The sequence below is a fragment of the Rhipicephalus microplus genome, unplaced genomic scaffold (assembly GCF_043290135.1).
Source record: "Rhipicephalus microplus isolate Deutch F79 unplaced genomic scaffold, USDA_Rmic scaffold_58, whole genome shotgun sequence".
NCBI classification, from domain to species: domain Eukaryota; kingdom Metazoa; phylum Arthropoda; class Arachnida; order Ixodida; family Ixodidae; genus Rhipicephalus; species Rhipicephalus microplus.
The window spans coordinates 854137-866464 of record NW_027464631.1 but is presented as its reverse complement, the minus strand read 5'-3'; the positions used below and the strand labels follow the sequence as shown (position 1 = coordinate 866464).

At 46.9% G+C, this 12328-nt stretch overlaps 1 long non-coding RNA gene across 2 annotated transcripts in view; it reads right to left on the bottom strand.

Annotated features, from left to right (window-relative positions):
* The window catches only part of LOC142788380 (uncharacterized), a 63218-nt gene that overhangs the window by 38839 nt on the left and 12051 nt on the right, over positions 1–12328 (bottom strand). The window lies entirely within an intron of this gene.

Below are 12328 nucleotides of genomic sequence, written 5' to 3'. Positions count from 1 at the left end.
CTGAAGAACAAACACATCCTATGCTAGCATGAACTACAGGTTTTACCGCTCACTTTAATTCAAGTGCCAGCTTAAATATACTGTGAACATTGAAATAATCTGAGCATCGAGCTATTTATTCTTTGTGGCAAACATTTATTCCAAGGCCCGAATCAATCAGGCTGCATACCAGTGAGTTTATTCCAAGTGCCACCGTGTTTATTACAATTGCCAATGACTTTAATTCAGGTGCCAATCAGTTCAATCCATGAACAAAAAGCAGAATACGGGGTGTAAAAATGGCAGTGCAATTGAAATGCAGTTCTTGCAGTAAAAAAGACAATCCTTGGAAGGTAGAATAATCATTAATATTGGTATTCGCCGATAGTATTCGTGAATAAAGAATTACTTCCGTGGTTTGCTTGAGCCGTGTTTGAAGTGCTTATACTTTGCTATGTACAAGTTTGTAGAATAAGTGCTTTGCCCAGGTGGAATAACTTTATTGTAAACAAGACGAAAGAAAAAACAGGAACATAATAAAGAATATTTTACAGCGCAATGAAATTCAGTGTTCGTCACTAAAGCTCATAATTGGCTTTGCCACACACTACAACATTTTATAATCGGGACAAGTTATATAATGCGAAGGACAAACTATGTTTATTGGAGTGCCGGAATGCATACCAAGATATCGCTAATCTGGCTGTGAGCAGTGATGGGTAAAAGGCAGCTACATAATCAAGAAATTATGAGGCCATTGCGAGGAAGAGCGATTTGGGGATAATTCATCCTGCAGTACGCATAAACGTAAACTGATCATTCCGATGTGGCCAATGGAAGTTATATTTTACACTATTCTTAGCTCTTATTTTTTATTCAAACAAAATTAGGTGCCATTTGAACATTACTGGTAATCATTGAAACAGTACTGGTTGTTTGTTTGGCTTGGTAGCTTGGTGGCGTACTTAACCAACGCGATGGAATGAACACACAGGAAATGAAATGATACGAACGCGCATTTGTTCTTGGGCCTAACTTTCTTTATTTCTGTATGCATTTTTATTACGCCACATTATGCCTCTCTCATCGCACATTGGAAGCTTGCGAATTTAGTGTAATCCCTAAACTATTTGTTCTGTCCTTTCTCTCTCTCTATCTACACACACAAACGCACACACACCGTTACGTTTGGCCTGGCAATTCACCTGGGCCGACGCCAATGTGCGTAAGCCGGTCTACTAGGAAGGCTTTCGACCCCATCGGCGCTTAGTCTGCAAGACGCTGTCCGGTAGACGTTCCAGGAAGCAGTCGGGTCTCCACGAAAGCTTCGCGAAACAAGCCTTTTGTTGAACGGGCTCGAACAGCAGGGGAACGGCGCCACTGTGGCGGGTCTCATTGTCAACCTCTTGACTCAGCTTTTGTCATCTACGCGAGGCCATATCAACATACCGACAGCCCGGAAGCGTGGGAACGCGTCGAAGAAGCCGTTCATGGGGATCGAGCGTTTGGATGGCCTGAAGCTGAAAGCAGCATGGACTGCTGCTGACGTTCGGGTTAGTGGCCTTCTCCCCGGATGAGCTCAACTTTCCCTCTCCGGACTCCACCTCCTCGCCCTGTGGTGCCTTCAAGTCGTGGGCCGGGTGCATCTTTGTGTGGTGCAGATAGTATGACGCACCAATTACCAGCATGTGGGGTGCAGCGCAATTAATGCGGCTAATGTAGAGCGCATAGCCAGTTCCCAACCCGTCAACTAAGGAAGCTGATCGGTTCTGCGAAGGCGAACGCGGAAGACCCAAGCGCGGGAAAGAAAATAGACTTCTTCGTTCTCACGGTTCACAAGCAGAGCAGTCAAGGTCGCCCCGTTCGGGATTAGAACAGGAAAGCTTACTCAGAAAAGCGTCTGGCATGAGGCAGGTCAGGCGCCACCGTCTGAGTTTAAGCCATTGTTGGCAGGCACGCGTGTCATTGAGAATGACATGGAGACGCGAGCACTTGGCTGACAGAGACATAGTGGCGGCAGGAAAACAACCATAATCTGCCCCACTGTTGTTGGGATGTCGGGGCGCCTCGCTGTCGCATGCACACCTGGTAAGCGCACGGAGCCCAACGGTGTACCCACCGCTCTTAAGGAGGCTTCTAGGAAGCAACAATTAATGAGAGAACTGACGGGGCTCGAGCGTGAGAACAGCCGCTCACGCAAGTCATCCGATGGAGGCAGCACTAGTAATGTTGGGCAGCACGACCTGGCATGGGAGAGAGTGTCACATGCGGAGAACCTATCCCTTTGCGTGTTTTATTTGGTGACGAGGTTTTTACAAATGTAGTGCCTTTTATGAAAGTGTTTCTGTGATTGGTTGTGATGATGCGAGTCCCAACACGTGATTGGTTTTTGTGAAGACTCTTTGTTCGACCAAGGGTTGAAAAGAGGATGTTTGAATTTGAAATGTGGGCGGAGGTTCGGGCTTGGACTCGGGCAGTCGCCTGAGGCTGCAATAAAGCGTCTCTTCACCGGACTACGGCCCTTCCTTCGCGCAGCTACCGTGCACTCGAGTCATCGAGGGGACCCATTCCGAACCTCAAACATCTTTCCTCCTTAGCTAGTGTTTAAGCTAGTAGAGGAGGAGGAAAGTAAATGGTGCGTTCCTGTTAACATTTGACCGTTTCGCCCAGCCGAGTGGTGCAATATCTGCACCCTTTCTGGAGGGTGGACCACAAAGACTTCGTCCCTTGCTTTGTGGCAAGAGTGATAACCACCTTCTTCGTACGGCAGTGACGGCGGGCTATAAAAGCCAAAGCATTTTTGTAAATAATGCCGAAACCTGCACAGAGTCATGTGCGGAATCATGAACTGAATCTCTGTTGCACATAACGCGGGATCTTATGGATCTCTGTACACTTCCTATCTTTCTTCTATAATGCAAATAAACTGCAACAAGCGAGGTTACATAAAAACACAGGTTATTATTCGAGAAGCATTAGCCGCAACAAGCTGGTACAGGCAGGAACCCGGCAAGCACAAGCTACACATGGATGTAAATATCTTCTTTCACACTGGCACAGAGCTGGCGCCACTATGTTCCGGTACAATTACTCCCCGCGCAGAAAAGAGCCAACCTGGCGACCTAGAGAAATGATACGACAAGGGGGTCATAGCACGGTTTGAAGCCTGATATGTGTAGTGTTTCACGCCCATGGCAGCAATGGTCCGAAGGTGGCTCAATGGGCTCAACTTCATAGTTGACAGGAGATGTTTGTCGCACCACACAGTAGGGGCCATGGTATTTCGACGAAAGCTTCGGGGAAAGACCGGGAGGGGTAGACGGGACCCAGAGCCAAACCAACATTCCTGGGTTATAGTGGGCACTAGACGCAGAGGCATCGTGGTCAGTTTTCTGGTGCCATTTGTCTTGTGCAGTAAATGAACGAGAGAGTTGACGACACTCTTCAGCATAAGCAGCTGCTTCAGAAACAGGCGTCGCTTTAGAAACATCAGGCCTGTAAGGGAGAATGGTGTCCATGGAGCATGATGGCTCACGTCCGTACAGGAGAAAGAGAGGAGAAAAGCCAGTGATTGTTTGTGCCGCAAAGTTGTACGCGTACGGGACAAAAGGGAGCACTTGGTCCAAATTAGTGTGGTCCTCAGAGGCAAACATGGCAAGCATATTTCCAAGAGTACGATTAAAGCGTTCTGTCATGCCATTGGTTTGATGATGGTATGCCGAGGTTTTCCTATGGACAGTGCGACATGCCTTCAGCAGCTCGTCGATGGCGTTCGAGAGAAACACACGTCCAAGGTCGCTCAGTAATTCACAAGGTGCACCATGTAGCAAAATGAGAACGTGAAGAAGCAAGGACGCAACGTCTTTCATAGTGGTAGCAGGCAGCGCAGATGTTTCAGCGTAACGTGTCAAATGATCAATGGCGACGATAATCCACCGGTTGCCTCTAAGAGTGTTGAGTAGAGAACCATAAATATCAATTCCGACGCGATCGGTCTTACTGGGCAGGTTAAGGGTTGCAAAGGGCCAGCAGTGCTGTGAGAAGGCGTCTTGCGTCGTTGACACATGGTGCATGACCGAACGTACTGGCGAACGTGCCGATACATGCCGCGCCAGTAGTATTTTAGACAAAGGCGAGAGTAAGTCTTGAATACTCCAGCGTGGCCACACTGGGGGTCATCGTGAAAGGCAGCGCAGATGTCCGAGCGCAAATGACGAGGGATGACAAGGAGCCACCTACGGCCATCCGTAACGTAATTGTGGCGATACAACAAGCTTTCACGGACAGCAAAGTGGCTTGACGAGAGAGGGAGCGTGAAGTAGTTTCTGACGAGCTGTGAGAGAGGACGTCGAGCAAAGAATTGATCCAGGGATCTTTGCGCTGCTCGGATGGCATGCCAGTGATGCTCAACGATGACGAATCGCAGATGGCAGTTGGTAATCAGGCAAGGTCAGGAGGCAGTGGAGAACGGGATAGTGCATCGGCGTCTGAATGGCTGCGTCCTGAGAGATAAATAACACGGATGTCGTATTCCTGAAGGCGTAAAACCCAACGAGCGAGGCGGCCAGTAGGATCTTTCATGGACGCTAGTCAGCATAAGGCATGGTGATCTGTGACAACATGGAACTGGCATCCGTAAAGATAAGTGCAAAATTTTCCTATAGCCCAAATGATAGCCAAGTACTCCTTTTCCGTGACGGAATAGTTAGACTCTGCCTTCGTTAGGGTATGACTGGCGTAGGCGACAACATACTCGTTGCAGCCATTCTTGCGATGAGCAAGAATGGCACCGAGGCCATTCTCGCACTGAGGCCAATGATTTCTCTATCTGGGAACATTTCCTTCCAAAAGGAATGGCAATGCCACAACGTCTAGATTGGAGCAGTAGCTCTCAGCCGTGTACCCTGAAGAGAGGGCTGAGGTCATACTTTGTGATCACCCCCAGACAGTCAGTGAACTTAGGCCACTGGCAGCTACTCGACGTGTGTATCGCGGCATATATCTGCAGCAAATGAACAAGCACAGTTTATTAACAGAAAAATGGCCTTATGATACTGCAACATTTACGTGTGGAAAACAGTAGCGTGATAAGGTACTGACGGAGCCAATGATAGGCTTTTTTTTGTGTGTGGTTGCCTTGGTGACTTTAGGCGCTGGGGCCAAATGCTTGTAGTAGCTACTCATATACTTTATTGTGTCATGGGCATTATGAAAGAGATTCCAAGAGCAAAATGAGGTTCCTATAAAAATAGAGACGGTGACCTTTAGCAGACTAGGCCTGAGATGCCATAGTCACCGACCAATTGGCCTGCGGGCCAATTGGTCGGTGACTAATTTTACGGTCGGTGACCTGAGTCTACTGAGTTTTTCGGGCGTGCTTCCCGAAATCTGAGTAACGCGTGCATGAACTTTAAAATTGAAAGTCGCCTTCACAAGTTACCTCATGAGATGAAATAGATTTACGAAGAATTTTTGATATAAACTTGCTTAATAGACATAATTTTCATCAGGCGCACCCAAGAAAAAGGCAGTTAAAAGGACCCTGCAACACTTTTTGGAGCATGGTCAGAAAATGCTGCCGATCGGTAGTAGAGGTTCCCGAAAACACGCGAGCCAAACATAATAGCACAGCATGCGGCCTAGAATTCACAATAAACTATCAAAGTCAGCTAAAAAGTGCTTCCTTATCTCTCGACATACCACGCAATATGCTCGAAAGTCACATGTAGTAAGCCCATCTATCAGCCATTGGCTGAATTGAACATGGAAAGCTCGCTTGTTACAGAGATCGGCGTGGGAGGTCGCTACTTGTCCACGCGTGCGCGTGTAATCACACTGAAAAAGCCGTGCATTCGAAGAACAAAAAGGAAAAAGTGCTCAAGGTCACGAGGCGCGCATGACGTGTTTTGTGTGCCCCCTCCCACCCCTTCCTGCTTAGCTTCTAGTGCTTTCGTCGGGATGAGAGAATGCGATTGCAGCATGCGACATACCTTTGTAACTCAACTCGCACTAAACGAATTCTTAAAATTTTGCGGCATTGAGTTCGTGAGGCAATAAGCTATTCCAGTGAATTCATTCCATGGTTACTTGAAAAAGTGTTTCAGGGCCCCTTCAAGTGTTTTAGAAAAGATTGTTTAGTGTTCTAGATAACACCGAAAGTTAGAGGTTAGTTCTCAGGGTCTTATAAACTCCAATGAATTACCTTCCCGTTAGATATCTTTCACACCTTTCATTACCTCAATGAAAAAAGATTTTGGCAATATTTAGCTGCTAACTTAGAATCAATAAAGTATAACCACGAACTGCACAGTGATATCACGGATAACTAGCGCTGCTGAAAGTAGCGGCTGAAGTTCGCAAAAACACGACTGCTTCTTGAAAGATTTTAAGCTTTGAAGAAGCAGTCGTGTTTTTGTGAATTTCACTGCTTTACAAACTGCATGTTCATGGGGCGCCAAACTTGTGTTCTCTGATCCCAACGAATCCTGAACGTGCACTCGTCCATGATTACCAAGCGTTTCCAGTGAGATGCAGACCAGTGGGCGCGATATTCAGCAAACTAGAGCCGCTTCGCCTTGTTCTCGGATCGCATGAGCGGCTTCCTGACAGCGGTTCGGCTTCAAAGTCCTGCTACGTAGAGGAGGCGTTTCATGGTTGTAGAAAAAACCTGGTCAAGTCCGTGCTCAGTTTGTACTTCTCCGACTGCACTTTTCAGCTGTTCTGCTACGGCTGCCACAATTTGCAGATATTTGTCCATTGTAGTCAGCCGGCAACGAGGCTGCTGAGAGGCATCTCCAATGCGTCCATCATTCCTGTACACTTGAATGATCCGGTTGACAATTGCAAAAGGACGGTTTTTCATCGCTAATATAGCACGTGGAGAATATTCTCGCAGGCGTAAACCTACAATACATCGTCTTTCTCCTTCCGGCACTTTCGGCATGGCCCTTCAATTAGGAGACAATACTGGAATGAAGTAATATCGAACGTATGCAGTCCTTTTATCATGCGGCGATAAAAAAAAGGAACCTTTGATGGCACTACGAATTAATGGGTCATAACAAATTACTGTAGTGGACTAATGTTGTAAGCCTAAAAAGATATAAAACGATAAGCGCGCCTTTTTTTCTTAGAGACAAAAAGTATGAAGCTTTAATCTGCAACTGCTCACAGCAGTAAAAATTTGTCATCGGTGCTTGTTTGGTGCACTGATTACCCCATACAAGTTCCACTGAAAATTTGATTAGAATGTTTCTTAATTTGTCTGCCTGAGTGGTACGAAGAAACACAGCTACTAGTAAGCTGTGAATAAGGGTAGAATATTGGCGATTTAAATTCTGGAGCACGTGAGAGCAGCGCAATTGGTAACACACCAATGTTATATCAGTTCCATAAGATTAACGAACTACTCACTATCTCTTGTTTACAGGTTAGTAAATAATCAAAATTTTCAAACATTGCAAGCTGTTATATCAGGCCTCACATGATATATTAATCACCAATTTTGCGATGTTAAGCTTTGGGCTGATCAAAAGCATTGATTGATTGATTGATATGTGGGGTTCAACGTCTCAAAACCACCATATGACTATGAGAGACGCCGTAGTGGAGGACTCCGGAAATTTCGACAACCTGGGGTTCTTTAACGTGCACCCAAATCTGAGCACATGGGCCTACAACATTTCCACCTCCATCAGAAATGCAGCCGCCGCAGCCGGGATTCGAACCCGCAACCTGCGGGTTAGCAGTCGAGTGCCTTAGCCACTGGACCTCCGCGGCGAGCCCTGAACAAAAGCAGTCGTGTGAGCTGCAGAATATTATTTCTGTTACACTGAGCAGCTCAGCTCTGGCAGTGCCAGCGCGAAGTTTTGCTCGTGTAAGGGCCACGGTTTATTACTTGCACGATGGCTTGAAAAAAAAGCCACAGTGTCTGCGCTTCTTGAGAACCGCACAAACTGCTCAATTTGCATGCGTACGTAACAAGAGTAATGCTTGCTTCACCGCAAAGCAGCACCAATTTTGTCGAGCGACCGCACTCCAGCAGACGATGCGGCGAAAGCCCCGCCTACAGCTGTCTTTGAGCTTGCGCACCAGTTTCCGAAGCAGCCGGCAGAGGTGCTCCATGGAGCGCCAGCCACACGGCACGGTGTTCAGGGTAGAAGTGGACAGCTCTGTACATCCTTGGGACGACGACAACCCCGGACATAACAGTGGCGATGAGGAAGTGGATTTAGACCTGCGCTACGCACTGCCTTTAATATTAGATACCCGAATTCAACGACTCATCATGGTCATCGCGGTTTGGATGCCTACAGCTTTACTTCGTGGGTAACAACATTACTGATGCAGCAATTAAGAGAGCCAACCTGCTAATGCTGTGCGGGAAGCAGACGTACGACAAAGTCTGTGCCCTGATTCAGTCAGCCATTCCAGCAATCATAGACTACGACGACATTTTAACTGCGCTACAAAGATGCTATGACCCAAGGCCATCAGAGGTCTACAGCTTAGCCCGCTTCCAGCGTCGAGACCAACTGGAAGGCGAAAAAGTAAGCAACTACGTGGTGACTGACGGCAATTTCGGGACGTCGACTTCAGCAACTTCAGCTACTGCGCAGAAGAGAGGATCAAGTGCCAACCTACTAACACCAATACATTCACTTTGAATGTAATGTTGCGTGACCGCTTTTTGTGCGGACTGCGGGACGAAGACCTACAACAACACCTGTTCGCAGAGACGAGTCTCAGCTTCGCCAAGGCATACGACATCACCCAGCGAACGGAGAGCGCCAGTCACCAGCAGAGAGATGTTTGAACGTCGAACCGGTACAAGTGCCAGTCAGGAATCTGGCTATTCCAAAACTAGGCTCTAACAAGAAGAGAAACAGAAACAGGACGCTGTTGGCGGTACAGCAACGTGCACAAGGGTGCAACAGCTTAAATACAATTTGAAACAATTTTTGGCGCAGCAAAATGTTACATCTGGAGCACTAAAATCCAAATTTGGAGCAGGTTAGGGAAACAAATTCACACATCTTTTTATCATGAAATACATTTAAACCTGCTTATAACAAACCTTGATATAACAAATTCCTCGGTATAACTAAGTTTTTCTATTCCCCGCCGTTACTCCATAGAAGCACATGTATTTGTGACCTCTATGCAACAAAGTAACAGTGGTAGACAACCTTGATATAACGAATTTTCCCGACGGACAATCTAGGAATTTCGCTCTGCATTTTGTTACAAGCATGCATCTTCCGCGGCTGCCCCTCTGCCGACAAAGCACGAAGGGGCGCGCGCGCATCAGGCGAGGGCAAGCGCTCGTTATTGCGCGCAGGTGAGCGCGAGGCGGCTACACCCCACGAGCTGGCGTTGCTGCCGTTCTCGCCGCCGCAAGCGCATACGCAATAGTGCCCCCCCCTCCCCCCCCACACACACACTCCAAAAAAATAAAATAGGAAAAAAAAACCTTTGCGCGTTCGCAGTGCCACAATAATGCGCTTCCGGGACAACTTATCGTAGTGTCTTTGCTAAATTCTGAGCCGCCTTCATGTTTTCCTCAACGAGCTCTCTGGTTTTAGATAGTCTTTCTAACAGATCTAAAATGTAGCTGACTACGTGCGGGTCTTCTTCATAACCCTCCCACGAGTCTCTCAACAGCCGAAATGGAGATCTTAATGTCCCCCCCCCCTCCTCCTCATTATTCGCGCGGTAAAGTGCGCGTGTGAGATGAGCGTGCGGCGGCGCATCGTGACAAGCTGGGTGCCGAGCGCGGGCGGCTTTTTTTTCTTCCTTTCTTGAGTTTTTATATTGGATACGTACATATACGGTGAAGCACGGCTGCGGCAGCGACGGCAATAAATCAGTCGGGACTCTCCGCATAAATGCTATGGCAATACAAAAAGAAAAACAAAGACGTCGTCAGGGGCCACACCATGAACGCGCAGTGAAACTATGCACGGGCGCACGGCGTCGAAAACGAAAAGCGAAGGACAAAGACACAGATGCGGAAAACCACGAAAAACTATTCGATAAAGCGCCTTCCATATGCAGCGCAGCCCACGTATATGTGACACATGCCTGTGCACGCGCGCTTATCCTTCGACAGGTGAAATAGCACCTTCGAGTTTTACCGGAACGATTGCGTTTAGTTGCCGGGCGCACAAAGATTACTTGGCTCGCTGGAAAGGCGCCGTTCGCGAAAAGAGTGCGCCTTTCAAAAACAGTGAAGTAACAACTGGGGTACCTGTTAGTTGGCACTCAATCTGTACCCGTGATTACGTTTCGTGCCTCGTTTTAAACAGCGTGTTAAGTGTCGAGCCGTAAACATTGTTAGTTTGCTTCGTCCTGTTAATTGTTCTCGTGCGTCATTCGTGCCAGAGCAGCGCGTTTCACGTTTCAATCTGCTTGCTGTTCTTAGCGTTACATTGAAAGTTGTTGCTATTGCAGTCATTTATTGCTTCGCCCTTGCGGCGAAACTGTGACTTTTCCTACTTTCGGACAACCGTGTCGACCACACCGAGGGGATGTCAGATGACACGTTCATGGAAACTCTCCGAGACCACGGTGACGACGGCTCTTCGCAGGTCGACTGGTCACTTGCTTTCCCGTCTTGCTCAGCGCCGCCAGTTCGCAGGCTGGTAGCTTTTGCGATTAGCTGATTAGTTCTAGCAACACGACAGCGCAATGCAATGAACGCGATAGTAAAAAATTGTAATGGTATAATAAGTAAAGCTGCACCAACTCTTTTGGATCGGATATCACGTAACTCTAACAAAATGCTGGTGTGAGCAAATATGGCCTCTCCAAGGGGAAGTGCTCTTTCCACACGGTCTCTTCCAACACCACCTAAAGTCTAGGTGGTGTTGGTCTCTTCGCGCTGAAACGGCACTGATACTCGCCGAGATAGCAAGCGCACCAGCCATGCAACCACCCTTAAAATCCAAGTTAATTATTGCCACTCAAGCGATCCCCTCCCCCCTCCCCCACCCCCTAACCCCCACATTGTTTCACGCTAGTTCAAGAAGGGTGGTTTACTTTCTGTTTGAGCATTCGACGGCAGTTATCTTATGCATGTTATCTTATGCTCTTTCCAGGTGATAGGAAAGAGCAGACTGGTTTGATCTCTGCTTCAGCAGCGCTCGCGCGCCTTTACTCCCTCGTGAAATTACGATGCGCGGGGGCATCTTATCAATTTGGACTTGTTACGTAACATAGCGGCGATGCAAAAACTCTCCGAGTGTGTCCATGTAATTGATATTGCAATATTAATGCAGTTTTTTTTACTGTAAAATAAGTGTTTTCAGTTAGCTCTCCTTAAGTACCCCTTTTGTTTAATTTGCGCGTTTATTTTCCGAATTTTTGTACCAAACCAGCATATGATGAAATCCTCTTTATAACAAATTTTTTCGAGACTTTATCAGTTTCGTTATATCGAGATTTAACTGTATTAAACTTGGAGCAGTATAAATAAAGCTTAGATATTGAAAAAGAAGTATATACCATTCAGCATCCTTTAAATTATCCAGTGTGAATAGAGCCCTGCTATTTCAATGAACGCAGTATGATGAACTACCCCACTGAGCGAACAGTGATGAAGTTCATATTAGGATTTGCTGCACCTGTCAAATATTTTGACAGACTCTGCGATATTAAATATAGATCTGCCAAACTCGCAACTTTGAAATTTGAGAGATTCGTAAAACTGAGGAGTAAGGGTGGCGAAAATGTCATACACCATTCCACATGATTGCCAGTAGCTCATTTAGATGTCAGTTATTATACTAGTACTCAGAATTTTGCGGCGTACAAACTCATGAGTAACTTAGCAAAATGTGCAGTGTCCTGTCAATAACGCTAACAGCCCTTTCTAAATCTCAACACACACACACACACACACATATATATATATATATATATATATATATATATATATATATATATATATTGTCACGGGGTCGTGACGTGGCCGAAGACAGGAGACTTCGTGTTGGGATTTTAACTGTTTATTTGGGCGAACCTGTGCCCGGTAAACGGAAAATCCAATTACAGCAGCAGTCTCGCACAGATAGCAGTCTCGGACTGATAGCGGCGAACGGAGCGTCGGCCTTCGATCAACAACTGACAAGCGGCGAAGCGCGTCGGCATTTATACTCCCGCCGTCGAATGTTCTAGCGCTACCGCTGGCGGCGGCGTACGTTCCAGAACAATCTGTACCATTCGCACAGTGGGCGTGATCTTATCGAAATGATCTACTACAGTCCGGAACCCTCTCGAAAACTGCAGGCGCGGTTTGCGCTGAGAATCGTGTGGTGTTTTGGGACGATAACAAAAGCTTGGGAAATGG